This window comes from Aquarana catesbeiana, linkage group LG01 (genome assembly GCF_042186555.1).
Source record: "Aquarana catesbeiana isolate 2022-GZ linkage group LG01, ASM4218655v1, whole genome shotgun sequence".
NCBI lineage: Eukaryota > Metazoa > Chordata > Amphibia > Anura > Ranidae > Aquarana > Aquarana catesbeiana.
This window is the reverse complement of record NC_133324.1, coordinates 794,213,223-794,230,160: the sequence shown is the minus strand read 5'-3', so window position 1 is coordinate 794,230,160 and position 16,938 is coordinate 794,213,223. Positions and strand designations below refer to the sequence as shown.

The window sequence follows — 16,938 nt, the reverse complement described above, 5'->3', positions numbered from 1 at the left end:
CTTAAAACAACCTAGCCCTACGGCTCAGGCTGCATAAATATTATCAGAAACCAAATTATCCATATCATAAGATAATAACAGACAACTTCAAAACAGATTTGTCCCCCTTTGTATTAAAATGTTTTTTTGTTTTTTTTTTGGGGGGGGGGGGGGGGTGCGGAAACCCTCTTCTTAGAGGGTTCCAGCTCCCACTTCCTCCCGGGGCAACGCAGCGCCGGAAGAAAGTTCGCCTCTCCCCCCTCCTTCTCGGCAATCATCTGGGACACGTCACAGCACTGATTTGTACAGGTAGTTGTATGCTTGTGTGTAGAAACATATACTTCTGTTCCTGGTGTACAGCCCTCTGCGGCTGTGTGAAAGAACTCCTTTTCATACGGTAAGGTTTCTGTTGAAATGAATAGTCTGGTGACAGGGCCTCTTTAAACAGGGGCACATAAAAAGGAAGACCAAAGAACTGTCTGGGTTGTAGTTTGAAATCCGGCTTTTCCACCAGTCATCACCTTTCCCTGGGGCTTAGTGAAAAAGATACGCCTTAATGCCATCAGTCCTATTTAAAATGTTTGCTAAAGATAAGGAAACAATATCCATGTTTACTTTAAGGCAATGAATAAATCTGATGTATACTTAATTATTCAGGTTGGACATTTGTAACTTTTGGCAACACTCCAGAAGAATGTTTGTATTTCTTTGCCTATGAGAACTGTTGGCTGAGAATCCAGGCCAGATCTGAAGGGGTTATCCCAGCTATTTGGATTTTTTTTTTACAGTTGCTCAGCACAGTGCAAACACCCCGGCCCATTGGTTAGAACATGCAATGAAAATGATCTCTCTTGCTCCTGACATATTAAAAATGCAAGTTTTTCTTCTGGGATTAGTGACAAACATTTAAACAGTGTAAGTGGTGGTGCTGCTCACTCAGCAAACGCTTGCTTGGAATAATTTTTGGCTTGCGGTTTTACTGCATTGCTGAAAGAATCATGGCATGGGGAGAATTCAGGAGCTGTCGGCCCAGAGTCAATGGCACAAGCTTTGGAATTATTCGATCCCATTGCTGCCAACTTACACAGGTACGTTATATGGATATGTACATTGGCTTATCATTTGTAGTACCCCAGACCAGTCTGAATGTATTCTGCAATACAATCGGCCATATACACTGACCGGCCACTTTATTATTAGGTACACCACAATTGCTTGGTAACACAAAAAACACTAATCAGCCAATCACATGGCAGCAACTCAATGCCTGTAGCCATCTAGACGTGGTAAAGACGACTTGCTCAAGTTCAAACAGAGCATCAGAATGGGGAAGAAAGGGTATTTAAGTGACTTAGAATGTGGCATGGTCGTTGGTGCCATACAGGCTGGTCTGTGTATTTCAAAAACTGCGATTTTCAGACACAACCATCTCTTGAGTTTACAGAGAATGGTCTGAAAAAGAGAAAATGTCCAGTGAGCGGCAGTTGTGTGGACAAAAATGCCTTGTTGATGTCAGAGGAGAATGGATCGAGATTATAGAAAAGACATTTGTAACACAAATAACCACTCGCTACAACCAAGGTATGCAGAATACCATCTCTGAATGCACAACACATAGAACGTGGAAGTAGATGGGCTACAGTAGCAGAAGACCACACCGGGTGTCACTCCTGTCAGCTAAGAACAGGAAATTGAGGCTACAAATCACAGACTCACCAAAATTGGACAATAGAAGATTGGAAAAACGTTGCCTGGTCTGATGAGTCTCGATTTCAGCTGCGACTTTCAGATGGTAGGGTCAGAATTTGGCGTAAACAACATGAAAGCATGGATTCATCATGCCTTGTATCAATGGTTCAGGCTGGTGGTGGTGTAATAGTGTGGGGGGATATTTCCTTGGCACACTTTGGGCCCCTTAGTACCAACTGAGCATTGTTTAAATGCCACGGCCTACCTGAGTATTGTTGCTGACCATGTCCATCCCTTTATGACTACAGTGTACACATCTTCTGATGGCTCCTTCCAGCAGGATAATGCACCATGTCACAAAGCTCAAATTATCTCACCACTGGTTTATTGAACATTACAATGAGTCCACTGTACTCCAAAGGCCTCCACAGTCACCAGATCAAATCTGCAGCAACTGTGTGATGCTATCATGTCAATATGGAACAAAATCTAAGGAATGCTTAAAACACCTTGTTGAATCTATGCCATGAAGAATTCAAGCAGTTCAGAAGGCAAAAGGGGGTCCAAGCCTGTACTAGCAAGGAAAGCGGCCTAAGGCTACTTTCACACTGGGGAGGTGCCGGCATTAGTGGTAGCTCGTTAGCTTGTTTAAGCGACTCTTTAGCACTGTTATAGTGGCGCTTTGGCGCCGCTTTGCAGGCGGGGGCGCTTTTAACCCCAAAGAAGGGGTTCGGAAGCGGTGCCCATTCATTCCAATGGGTAGGTTTATACACCGCTCCCACACCGCCCCAAAGATGCTGCTTGCAGGACTTTTTTTTCCTGTCCTGCAAGTGCACCGGCTCAGTGTAAAAGCAATCACGCTTTCACACTGGGGTGGCTTGAGAGGCAGTTTTCAGGCGCTTTACAGGCGCTATTTTTGCGCTAAAACGCCTGAAAACTGCCTCAGTGTGAAAGGGGTCTTACTGAAAAGTGGATACATTTTTCTTTTGCATGTATATTAAACCTTTCATATCTTACCACCTTCCAAGTGTCCATAATAATACATAGCATTTACACCGTATAGCACCAACAGTTTGCGCAGAACTTAAAAAAAAGGGAGACAGTACAGTTACAATAACAACTAAATGGGAGGGGCAAGTGATACAAAAGTAACTGTGAAGGAGGAGATGATGAAGAAAGCAGCAGAACAGTTTTTAGGGGAAGGTGGGACAGGCTTTCATGAAGAATTGGGTTTTCAAGGTTTGCCTAAAGGAATACAGAGTAGGAGAAAGCTGGACAGGTTGGGGTAGGAAGTTCCAGAGTATGGGAGAGGCTTTGAAGGTGAGCATGGGAGGAGGCGATGAGGGAATTAGAGGAGTAGAACAGGATGTCTTGGGAGGGGAGAAGAGAATGGATTGGTTGGTATTTTGAGACAAGGTTGGAGAAAGCTGGACAGCTTGGGGCAGAATTGTGGATGGGCTTCCTATGTTGACGTTGTTCGTATTTAGATTTTTTTTACGTTCGGGCAAGCACAAATTAGTGGAAAGTTTGGCAGAGAGGAGTGGAAACCACTGAATGGTTAGTAAGGTGGCTGCAACATTCATGATAAACTGAAGGTGGGGGAGGGATCTGGGTAGAGGTAAGCCAAGAGATGGATTAGTAGCTTTGTAGTGCCATTGATTAAGAAAAGGTATATTTTCTAGATGTTATGTAAGTGTGGCAGATTGGGACAAATAATCTCTCTGCACAGCTACACTATGGTAGTGTTATGTTGGTACACACATTTGCAAAAGCTGAAAACATTGTAGCTCCACTCTTTCCAACAAATGTTGGTGTGCATGGACCAATGTTCTTCTATATATACACTAAATAAACTGCTGTTCCTGTCAACAGGAGGCAGCTCATTCATGCAAGTTTGATTAATACTTGTGGAAGTAACGGACACTATTATGGACATTTATAGTCACCCTGCAACACTGGCATACAATGGTCAACTGATCTGGTAAGCACAGTAAATCGGTTGAGTTGGATTTTCCTGGCTAACGGTTCACCCACGTTGGCTCCAAAGAGGTCATGTGATGAGTACATGCCATCCTTTTTCATCAGTGTATAAGCATATCTGATGGCCGTCCAATGTCTATAACCAGCTTTTCACTAGAAAGTTCTCTGTAAGTAGGTGGCTACAAAAGTAAATATAAATTTGAATGTGCTAAAATTTACTCTCACTAGAATGGGTATTACATTTGTTTCATATGGAGACCTACAAGAATTAAAAAAAAAAAAAAGGGGGGAAGTACTAATTTCTGCCATAGATGGTTTTGTAGGTTTTCACCACCACTTTAACAGTCCATAAGAGTAGCAGTAGTGTGTTCTATCTCATCTCTTCTTCTGTATCCGCCGCCCTAGCAAGCCGCTTGCTATGGGGGAAGAAGCGGGGTCTCAATTCCCAGCCAGGCTGTGTGTATCTATTGACAAACACACTGAGCCGCTCAGCCCCTCCCCCCCATTCCCTCCTCACAGGATTTGATTGAAAGCAGCAATGGCTCCCATTGATGTCTCTAAACCAGTGAGGAGGGGGATTGAGAGCGCAGCAATGCTGCTCTCGTGCACAGCGCTGGATCGACATCAAGCTCGGGTAAGTATAAGAAGGGGCTGGGGAAGGGGGGAAGAGAGTGCACCCAGAAGGTTTTTTACCTTAATGCATAGAATGTAGATAGAATTAAAATGGTTGTAAACGGTCAATTTTTTTTCTTTTTAGTTACCAATTATGCCTATACTTACCTGCTCTGTGCAATGCTTTTGCACAGAGCAACCCCGATCCCCTTCTTTTGGGGTCCCCCGTCGGCACTCCAGGCCCCTCTATATCGGGTGCCCCCACAGAAAGCCGCTTTCCATGGGGGCACCCGTGCAGGGATGCTCCCGAATCCCACTGCCACGTCCATTGCCACAGACAGCGGGACTCAACCCCACCCATTGCTCCCATGTCACAGCTTTTGATTTACAGCAGAGTCAAGGTAAATTTTTATTTATTTTTTTTAATAACAAACATGTCTATACATACCTACTCTGTGCAACGAAATCGCACACAGCGGCCAGGAACCTCCTCTTTTCGGGTCACCCACTGGCGCACCTGGCCCCTCCTCTCTTGCTAGTGCCCCCATGGGATGCCATTTCCCATGGGGGCACTCCTGCATGCTCGCACCTGAGTCCCTCTGCTGTGTCCATTGACAAAGACAGAGGGACTCGGCTCCACCACTGGCTTTGATTGACAGCACAGGGAGCCAATGGCTTCCAGTGCCCCAGCAAAGCCAGCGAGACCCGGAAGGGGGGGGGGGGAGATCTGCAGACGTGCATGGCGCTGGATCGAAAGCAGTCTCAGGTAAGTAAAGGGGGGATGAGGGATGCCGACACCTAAAAATTATTTACCTTAATGCAAGGAATGCATTAAGGTAAAAAATTTTTAGACTTCACAACCACTTTAAGCATTACAGTAAAACAGCAACAAATGGTCAACTTGATAAATACATACGGAGCATTCCACCCCTGGTACCAACGCAGCAGTATTTATGCTGATCAATTAATAGGATTAGATTTATCAAACTGATATTTTACATTCTCATACCAGTTCACCTCACAAAATATCTATCATTGCTGAGACAGGCGAGGGTCCATGGATACTTGCAATAAAAAAGTGCTGCTTGTAGAAGAGTTTACCATTTTGCCTGTTGAAGCTGCATCCTTTGTGTCCATGCACATTTGGACATTTAGAGGCATGATTTAAAGTAGAACTAAAAAGGCAAAACTTTTTTTTTTAAGTTTTGGATAGAGGGGAGAGGGGTTAGAACACTTGTCAGTTTTTACTGCTGTCTGTGCCCCTGTTAGGGAGATTCATCCTCTCGAATTGTCCCTTTTACCATGGTCATTGAAAGGGAAAGTAAAAGAAAATCCAAAGTTTTGGGTTGTCCCCAGAAAAGTAATAGAGGGGAAATTTTGCAGTGGGGACACGAGTTCTGGTGACCTGGGGGTTCCCAAGGAATCCTCTAACTTGCAGAGCTATCCTCACTTCCTGTTTGGTAATGGGACAGGAAGTGGGGGGAAATCTCAGATTTGGGAATCTGATGGGGGTTATAATCCTCACTTGCTTTATCCAAAATAAAAAAAAGTTTTGACTATAGTTCTATTTAAAGCTCAGTGTTTAGAGGCAGTTTTCTCACAGTAAAAAAAGAAGGCTAAACACACCTTGGCGTTTTTTTCTGCTAAAAGAACTGGCATTTTTTTTTTGTGTGCATGAACCCTGAAAGTGTATGTAAGCCCCAACAACGAACTGCTTCTTTTTGGCTAAAGATATCATTAAAAGTGATTTACAATATATGTTTTATAAGTGCAAAAAAAATATACCTGTTGATTCCATCATATGTTCAGATGTGTCCTGTGTCCAAAATGATTGGCCTTTATGTTGTGGAGGTGGGAGATGGGAACAGTCTAGGAAGTTTAGCAATATAAAATTGGGCAAGACTGATACCACTCAGTGCTCAAAAATGCTGTGTTGTCAGCACCAGGACATACAGTGCCTTAAAAACGTATTCATACCCCTTAACGTTTTCCACATTTTGTCATGTTGCAACAAAAAACGTAAATGTATTTTATTGGGATTTTATGTGATAGACCAACACAAAGTGGCACATAATTGTAAAGTGGAAGGAAAATTATAAATGGTTTTCAACATTTTTTACAAATAAATATCTGAAAAATGTGGCGTGCATTTGTATTCAGCCCCCTTTACACTGATACCCCTAACTAAAATCTAGTTGAACCAATTGCCTTCAGAAGTCACCTAATTAGTAAATATAGAGTCTACCTGTGTGCAACTTAATCTCAGTATAAATGCAGCTTTCTGTGAAGCCCTAAGAGGTGTAGAGAACCTTAGTGAAAGAACAACATCTTGAAGGCCAAATAACACACCAGACAGGTCAGGGATAACGTTGTGGAGAAGTTTAAAGCAGGGTTAGGTTATAAAAAAATATCCCAAGCTTTGAATCTCTCACAGAGAACTGTTCAATCCATCATTGGAAAATAGAGTATGGCACAACTGCAAACCTACCAAGACATGGCCGTCCACCTAAACTGACAGGCTGGGAAAGGAGAGCATTAATCAGAGAAGCAGCCAAGAGGCCCATGGTAATTCTGGAGGAGCTGCAGAGATCCACAGCTCAGGTGGGAGAATCTGTCCACAGGACAACTATTAGTCATGCACTCCACAAATCTGACCTTTATGGAAGGGTGACAAGAAGGAAGCCATTGTTGAAAGAAACCCATAAGAAGTCACCTTTGCAGTTTGCGAAAAGCCATGTGGGGGAAACAGCAAACATGTGGAAGAAGGTGCTCTGGTCAGATGAGACCAAAAACCCTATGTGTGGTAGAAAACTAACACTGCACATCACCCTGAACGCACCATCCCCACCATGAAACATGGTGGTGGCAGCATCATGTTTTAGGGATGCTTTTTTTCAGCAGGTACAGCGAAGCTGGTCAGAGTTGATGGGAAGATGGATGGAGCCAAATACAGGGCAGTCTTAGAAGAAAACCTGTTATGATTCTGCAAAAGACTTGAGACTGGAGCAGAGGTTCACCTTCCAGCAGGACAACGACCCTAAACATACAGCCAGAGCTACAATGGAATGGTTTAGATCAAAGCATATCCATGTGTTAGAATGGCCCAGTCAAAGTCCAGACCTAAAACTGCTGTTCACAGACGCTCTCCATGCAATCTGACAGAGCTTGCGCTATTTTGAAAAGAAGGCGTCTAATGTACAGGGCATCCCAGATCAAAAGCAGGATGCCACTGATCCAAAAAGTAGTTTTCAGCCAGGCTGTTGGGTGAGAAAACTACAAGTCACCTATTTCAACCTACTGCTTTCTGCCCATATCTCTGTAGCTGCTGTCAGTTTCAAAGTTGCACAGCTTGTCTGCAGGAGCCTGACATTGCACCTACGATCCACTAATTATGGGTGCAACGCTCTTCAGCTCCTGTAAAAAAAAAAAAAAAAAAAATTCCTGCAAAAATATGTGCATTTTTTATATTTTTTTTACAAAAGGGAACTTAGACTAAGTATAAAAATACCTTGGTATGTAATCTGTGCAAATATGGATGTGTTGCAGAGATGAACTGCATGTTTTTATTATTTATTTTGCCCTGACGTACACATTCTAAATGGCAGGCTTCTGAACAAGGTTGCAAGGTAAGCCACCAAACACAACCTAAAACTCACTAAATTACCATTTAAACAGGTAGCCCAAGACTAATTCAATCTCCCTTTAAACAGATCTCTTAATGAACCCATTACCTCCTCCAGCTAATTATTGACCATGTGGTGAACGACAAGACTGACCATCAGACTACATTTTACATGTCTTCCAATAAATTAACTAATACAAAGGCTGCAGCACTGAATGACTTTGTTATGCGAAGAATAGATGTACCACTACAAATAACTCCAACCTCCAGGAGACCGGGCAATTAGTTGCTGCTAACTTTTGAGCAAACACTGGAGGGTGGCTGTCATAGTACAAGTGTGTACAAAGAGCTCCAATACAAGTCTCCCCTATGTCACAGCAACATCCATGGTGACAGCTGGCTTCATTGATGTTTTTCTATATGTCCTTGAGGACACCTCATGCTATTTAAGGGCCCTTTCACACTGATCAGTTTTTGAGGCGCTTTTGGTGTTGGTGTTCTGTGCAGTAGTATAGCATAGAGCAGCCCTGATATTCCTCTTCTCGGGCCCCCCATCGGCACTCCTAGCCCCGCCCTACTGCCCCCACAGCAAGCCGCTTGCAATAGGGGGACCAAAGCAGGCTTGCTCCTGAGCCGCTACTCTTCGTGTCCATTCACACAGTAGAATGCATGGAGATTAAAAAAACCTTGAACCTTTAGAACCACTTTAAGCAACTCTTCACACCAATGCGCTGCAGTGTGCAATTTGGTGCATGTTTAAAAAGTGCACCAAAGGCATCCCCATTTAAATGAATAATAATAATTAAAAAAAAAAAAAAAACGCAGGGTGGTTGCATGTCTGATGGGCTTTTTGAGTCACATGGCCAGGTTTCACAGGTGCACGATTGGAGTTCTAGAACCAGAAAACATTAAAAATGCATATGCATTTTACTGTGTTTTTTCAACGGAGCAGTGTAAAAGGGCCCTAAAAGTAAGTCACTTGCACAGTACATGTTCACGGATGCAATACCACACTGCTATGAACGCATGTCAGTAATTTTATTTTTTTTTTGGGTCTGTGCTTTAGGATCCTAAAAAAAAAAAAAAAAAGACAGCTCAATGATATACGGAACAGAAAAGGTAAGCTTTATAAGCAGTCTTTCATAAAGTTTATATGTGAAATGGCTACATTTTGGGGGTTTCTAAGGGGTTTAAAAATAAAAAATATTTTGCTCTTACTAGCCAGCATAATGTATAGTGAAGAAGAACGTTGTCTTTGTACATTTTTTTTTTTTTTTTTGAGCTGTCCTGTGTCTACAGCAAACTTTTGCACTGTATCAGCACTAATGTCAGAGGGTAATGTCCTGCAAACGACTTTTTTTTCTGCATTGCCTTTAGTTACTAAATGCTCATATTTAAACTCCCAAGGCAGTAACATAAGGTTGCTTGGGTGAAGCAGATAATTCTAGTGTCATTCATTTTTGTAAATGGGGCTCACCATGTTTTCTCTACCTCTGCTTCTCCTATCCACAATCACATTCTTACTTGCAATTGTAATTATAGGATTTGTAGCTGCTGAGTATTCTTTTTTTTTTTCCAGAGTGAAGAATCTCAGATCTCTCCTCTACCCTCCAAAGAATCTGATCAAACTGAGATCGATTTGATCAAATGCTTAACAAGCCAGTAACTGCTTGCAACCAACAAACAAAATCGGAGGTGATAAAATCCTCATCACTTCCAGCTTCTTACATCAGTCACATACAGATGTGACTTCCTCCCCTCCCAGTGCACCACTACACCACCAAGTGGCGGAGGTACAGGGCTCCCCGATTGCACTGAAGATCTCAGTAAAGGCAGCAACGGGAGGGGAGGCGCCCTGTAGAAATTATTGGGCAGCTGTAGAGCCACTCGGATCACCTTTACAAGAAAGCCCATCGACGGCTGAAAATTTTGGTACCAGCACCATGACTGCAGCCTTGATCACGGGTACGTCCTAAGGAGTTGAAGTAGTTAGAAAAGACCAACAACAGAGAACTGATTGGACTGGTGCACCACAGCATTGTCTTAATGAAAATAAATAAATCCTAGTCTTCACTGCAAGGATGCCCTGTCCTCTTCCTGCTGCTGAACTTCCGGGCAGCAGGGTTTAAAGGCTCAGAGTCTTCTACGAATCTGGACCTCCCTACTCCTCCTGTAGGAAAAGTGATTTTCTATTGTACACTACATGTAACACGAACTCCGATTGGGGGGGAGATACCTGTGAGATTCATTAGACTCTCCCTTATTCACAGATCACGTTACAGGCAGTGTAAATAAGGAAATAATCTTTTCCAATGAAAGAAGAGGGGAAGGGGCCCTGTAGGAACGTTTTCACAGCCTTACAGAGGATTTGAAGTGATTAGCTATTGCAGTGCCAGAATTTCAGTAGCAGGAAGAGGACAGGGCATCCCTACACAAAAAAATTCTACAGGATCCAGCTGCCTGCACAACATGGGACATACTTGTAAATCAGGCCACTAAAACTATAGAATATTTTCATTTGCTAAACTTCAGCTTCAGGCTATATGCAGATAGGTGTGTCCAAGGAATGCTCAGTGCAGCTTAATGAGGCACTATCACTATGCCCATGCCCATGATAAAGTCTCTGCAAAGGGCATTTCCCCTATAATCGCCTTTCCTGAGCTCCCACACAGCTCTTTGCTTCCCTGCAGCCAGCGAGAATACCTGGCATTCTCAGGTATGGAGGAGCACATGACCTGCCCGAACCAAGCAGTAAATTGCAACCCCCAAGCACAGTCACATGATCAGGGGATGTCACTGCTCACTTGTCCCCAACACAGCTGATTTCAGCACCTCATTGTGGCACAATTTTCTTTTTTTTTTTTTTTTTTTTAAATGAATGTCCTACTTTCCTCTGCAAGCAATCCAATATAATATATATATATATATATATATATATATATATATATATATATATATATATATATATATATATATATATATAATAAAAGTGATTCTTATGCCCCGTACACATGGTCGGATTTTCCGACAGAAAATGTGTGATAGGACCTTGTTGTCGGAAATTCCGATCGTGTGTACACAAATCCGACGGACAAAGTGCCACGCATGCTCAGAATAAATAAAGAGATGAAAGCTATTGGCCACTGCCCCGTTTATAGTCCCGACGTACGTGTTTTACGTCACCGCGTTTAGAACGATCGGATTTTCCGACAACTTTGTGTGACGGTGTGTATGCAAGACAAGTTTGAGCCAACATCCGTCGGAAAAAATCCTAGGATTTTGTTGTCGGAATGTCCGAACAAAGTCCGACCGTGTGTACGGGGCATTACAGTTTTGCTGTGAGTTTACTTTTTTTCTTAATATTAAAGCTAATGTATTGCATTATCTGCCAAATTATGTCTGCACATCTCATTTGACCAAAATGATGGGGTCTCGTTCTTCCTGCCTGATCCTTTATCTGCGTTATATTGAGGAGAGTGCAGAAAAGGTACAAAAAACAGAATTACTGCATTAAAGTGTTACTAAACCCACAACAGTAAAATCAGCCTGTATATGCAGTAAAGCATGCTGGTTACACTCACTGTGGAACCTAAGGTGTTAATCCTCTGCATTGTGTAAAAAGGCTGTTTGAACCTGCCTTCCCTGATCCTCCCCTTCTCCCGCTGTCCCCAATCCATCTCCTGATAAGGCAGAGCCTTTGGAGTCACTCTGCACATACTCAGTTTGGTTTGTATTGCTAGAGTTTTTTATTCTTGGGAGGGTGCATGTGATCAGCACAGGGCCAATCAGCACTGTCCAGACAAAGGGTCAGCGGTCTTGCAGCCTTCTAGGACAGTTAGAGTAGAATGAAAACTCCTCTTACAAGCTTTAACCAGACACTGATAAAAGTCACAAGACTGCTATATATTGCTGATGAGAAAAGGTGTTTAGCAGTTTATATTTATTAAAATAATTGCATTTCCATGTTCTGTGTACTGTGGGAGACCAGATATAGTGAATGCAGGGTCCTGGGTTTAGTAACACTTTAAGGTCTTTCTACTAAACATCACTGGAGGTAAAAGAGGTTGGTAGGCAGTTTAATGCATCCGCTGAAGTAACAACTTTCGGTAGAATGCTGCTTTAAATCATGGACTATTGACCAGATCACTCTCTCGTGTATTTTGAAGTTGAAATGTTGTTCAGCCTAGTTTTTACCTGCAGATTTCTTGCAATATCTCTCTTTATTTAGTTTTAAAATAACATTTTTTTTGTTACAGTTAAAGTTTAACCGGTGGGGCCCCCGCACTGCAAGGGTTAAACGCTAGCTTTACCTTATTCCTTACTCCCCCAGGTCTCTCCTCTCCAACGCATTGGGCTGTGAGTAGGCCCCATGCCATACTTCCCACTTAGTCTACACTCACACCAGCAATTAAGGCTAGTCTGAATAATAATGGCAGTAATCGGATTCCTGCTGCGGCTCTCAGAGGCTAGATGACCTGCTCACTATAACGACAGGTCACCAGCAGCCGCAGCTATTTGTTGCTGTCTGCACAGCCAGCAATTACCTGCAGTGATCGATGCTGGCACACTTTGTGTGCGTCCAGCAGCGATCATCGCATGTAATTGCTGGCTGTGCAGAGAGCCACGAATAGCTGCCACACCTCGCCACTGAGATCCACAGCCGTAATCCCAGATTTCTGCCGCTACCATTCGCACTAGCCCTAATCGCTGGGGTAAATGTAACCTTAGAGACTGTTGGTCCTGCATTTAACATGAATGATGTCAGAAATTATGTGAGAAATGTTCTGGAGGACCAGTCGCTTAGCCTTTACACTCTATGTGTTAGTTTAGCAGCATCTTATTTTTTATATGACGAGAATGGTTGTTTGAAGAACCATACAGCACACGCTTATTCAATAGAAAGAGGAAGAGATTGTAAATCCTCCTATCCACCCATGTTTGCAATCAGATACCACCACCTAGGCATACATTAGGACCTATACCAGGGATATGCAATTAGCGGACCTCCAGCTGTTGCAGAACTACAAGTCCCATGAGGCATAGCAAGACTCTGACAGCCACAAGCATGACACCCACCCAGAGGGAGAGGCATGATGGGACTTGTAGTTTTGCAACAGCTGGAGGACCGCTAATTGCATATCCCTGACCTATACTATGGCCAACAAATATCAAGAAGATGGCATAGAATTAGTCCTCAGTATTGCCTTTAGGTTCCCTGAGTATTTGATCAGTGTCAATGTGCCATGCCTCACTACATGCTAGGTCTTTGTGTGGAGGTAGCCACCTAAAGGAACAGGGCTTTGCTTCCTCTTGTAGGACATACCCATCTGATAAATAGTGAAGAGATATTTCAAGTGAAAGCAGCAGAACTAGATTTGCATAGATCCACTGAATAAATGAAACAGAAGCAGTAATATGCTTGTATTCCTCAAGTACAGCTTCAATGACAGCAGGCCTTCAGAAGAACAATGAGTAGCACAGCAGTGACATCACAAAGTCTCACCTTAGAATGTCATGCGACTAGCAATCAGAGGGAGCAGTGCCTGGGTCAAATTCCGAAAAAGAATTTTCTTTCGAAAATTGTAACTACGAATTTTCGTTTGAATTTTGCAGCATTAGTGGGCTGCAGCATGGAATTCGAGTGATAGGGAATGTTGGAAATTTTTTGAAAAATGAACAAATTTCTAATCAATGATGGAAGAATCATGCGAGGAATATAATTGAAAAAGAAATGCATATGAGCTGTGACCTGGAAAGAAAAGAAGATTCCCAGCCACAAAATGTCTTTTCTGTAGGAACATTGAAGGCTTGGTTGGTCGAATTTCGAAATCAAATGGCAGCACCATCGGATAACAAAAAGCACAAAAGTTCTGATTTTCGAAAAGAAAATTTGTTCGGAGTTTTGACCCATGTATGGCCTGCATTAGATGATCTCACACTTTAAATATGCAGCTATGAGGCTACAGAACAGAAGTGCCTAGACATTGTCAAATGTCAGGAAGAGCGCTGCCAATTTTCAGGAGGAATAGCAGTTATCTCACACTGCAGTGATGCAGTTAAGAAGCTTCAGGCACAGTCACATGTTAGAAGAATTATTTGCAACTTCTCTGAAGAAATTTAAGATACACTGTATATTTCTGGGGTACAATTTAGCCACAGCTAAACTTTCCATATAGACCATATAGGACAGCAAGTTTTTAAGTCCTAATAAGACCTTCTAGGCAATGCTGGAACGCAATACATGGCTCACAATCACCTTTAACATGATCACATGCTGTTTGGTAAATTCAAAAGTTGGTAGACTTCATTACATTTTACATACAAGAATGTGGAGAAAAATAAAATAGCCATTTCTCATTAAAAAGGTATGCATGACAGTAACGATATATGAGATTTTGGCTTATAGAATGCCATTATTTTTTTTCCCACGTTTTGCATAACAGGGCCAACTTAAAGCAACTATGAACCGATAGATCTTTTTGATGTCTTAGACCAGGGGTCTCCAAACTTTCTAAACAAACGGGAGGGCCGTATTGTGGGGATTAATAGTGCCCCATCATTGGTGTCAGTGGTAGTAATAGTGCCCCAACATTGGAGTCAATAGTAGTAATAGTGCTCCATAGTTTGTATCAATGGGAGGTAAAGTGCGCCATCATCGGTGTCAGTGCTGTTAATAGTACCCCATCGTTGGTATCAATGGGTGGAATACTGCTCTATTATTGGTATGAATGGGAGGAATATTGCCCCATCATTGGTGTCAATGGTAGCAATAGTGCCCCATTGTTGGTATCAATGAGAGGAACAGTGGCCCATCAGTGGTTACTGACAGTGTGGGGAATAATGCCCCAAGGATCGGATAAAAAGCAAGCAAAGGGCCACAACTGGCCTCCGGGCCGCAGTTTGGAGAACACTGACAAAAATGATGACAGTGAATATTGAAGAGGAAAATCCTTTTATCGTAAAAAGGTTACTAGAATTTTCAACCTCTAACTACTGTTCCAGCATATTCACTACCCTCCAGTTGCTGCAGAAAGAGGCCTTTACATGTACCGGGGGTGTAAAAACCAATATGGCAGCACTGATCAAGATCTCTAGAGACATCTGGGCTTTAGGGATATAATGATATAAAGCTCTGGGTGGCTGAGGATCTACTGTAGACACACATGCTTTCCATTACTATGCCCTAGACTTCCTTTTTTTGCTAGGTGAAGAATGTTAACCCAAAAGAAAACCAGATCTATAAATCCTTCAGTTTTCAATACCATAGAGAGCAACTGGTAAAGCTATCCTGCTATAGTCCTCTCCCTTTCTCTGGTTACAGATACCTGCATAGCTTGACAGTAAAATGGACACAAAACAGCATCACATTTCAGTATCAACAAAGGACACACACTATCACATGAGCTCATCTATACTCATCACAATCAATTTGCACAAGTGGACGGAGCAAGCTTATACCATCAGACAACAGTTTATTGTGTATGCTGTCATGGCTTCAACATGGGACTGTACTGGAAATGTGGAGATGTAGACATATGTAGCAAACCATTACCATTGATTGTGATGAGCACACACATAATGAAACTGCACACTGCAGGCAAGAGAGTCATATGATTTAATATTACTGAGCCATCCTGATGATGATTTTTTATAGACAGTAGGCCTATATCGGTATGGTGAATAAACCTGTGGTCTCTTTTACAGGCTCCAAAGTGTCAAACTCCTTTCTTTTAACTAGTGCCATAGTTATATACTATTCCTCAATATAGCTGAGTCAGACTCACTCCAGTGGTCAAGAGAAAGCGACGTCATTGAAGTTGCTACTCTCCACTGATACATCGGCAGCCATATTTAAATATATTTCATCCTAATGTTAAAAAAGAAAAAGAAAAAAAAAAAAAAAAAAAGCTTACAGAAACCATTTAAAAAAAAAGTGTTGCTTATTGGTTTCAATATCCATTAAAAAAAAAAAAAGTCCGATTATGGCATTATATAAAAATGGCCAAGATGGTAAAATGTATCATTTAAATAAAACATAATACTGTCATGGCCCAGCTCACGTTCTCCACACTCAATAAGGAATCACAACAGTTTTGCAAGCTGGGCAACTGAGATCAATAAAAATGGATTGGACATGATGCAGAACCCATTGTGGTATCACAGACGAATGACATAAGGCTGTGATGTCAGTAGAGGTGGACCGACTCGAAGCAGGCTACACAGTGGGCCTTATATGTTCCCACATTATTTATACCCAAAGAATGAGCCAGACATGGTGAACATGGAAAAAGTCATTTACTTAGGCTTTGGAATAATCATGTCCACCAAGGCTGATGGGCAAGGCCTTGTACAACTGAGTGCAAGTTAAATCTTCAACCATTATTAAGGATAGCTTTGTTCTAACTGCCACTGTATGCATAAAATTAATGCATGAATCGTATTTTAGAGGAGTACAATCTTACAGTTATACTATAGGACAGACCCCTGATTAATATAGGTGGTTTCAAGGGGGTATGAGAGGGATTCATATCAGGCAAACAAACCAGCGGTAGCATGTATATATATATATATATATATATATATATATATATATATATATATATATATAAAAAAAATAATGACCACTTGGTCAAACTGAGCAATCACTTAAAAGGGAGCCGTGTACCCTTCCTATCAAACAATACCACAACTAGACAAGCATATTTGTCTATATTTATATCAATGTATGCACTAGACAAATCCTCACAAATCAAGGGACAGTCATTGACCTGCATATGTAAAATATAAAATAAAAAAAATATGTAAGGTTTGAGTCAAGGCCTTGGCACATTGGTTTCAGATGGATATGGTCAGGTTGATCAGAATACATCCCAGCTGTGGGGAGCAAAAAAAAAAACAAAAGCCCCATCCCTTTCTGCAGCCCAGGGCTGCTTTGCATTGAGATTACGCAGCAGTCTTTAAATAGATTTTGGTCATTGCTTAAGCATGTCTGTATCTCGGTTTGCCCCCCTGTAAATTAAACTGGTATTTATCCGAAGCATTCTTCTTTAACACTA

At 42.0% G+C, this 16,938-nt stretch overlaps 1 protein-coding gene across 2 annotated transcripts in view; it reads right to left on the bottom strand.

Annotated features, from left to right (window-relative positions):
• The window catches only part of STOX2 (storkhead box 2), a 308,332-nt gene that overhangs the window by 167,861 nt on the left and 123,533 nt on the right, over positions 1–16,938 (bottom strand). The window lies entirely within an intron of this gene.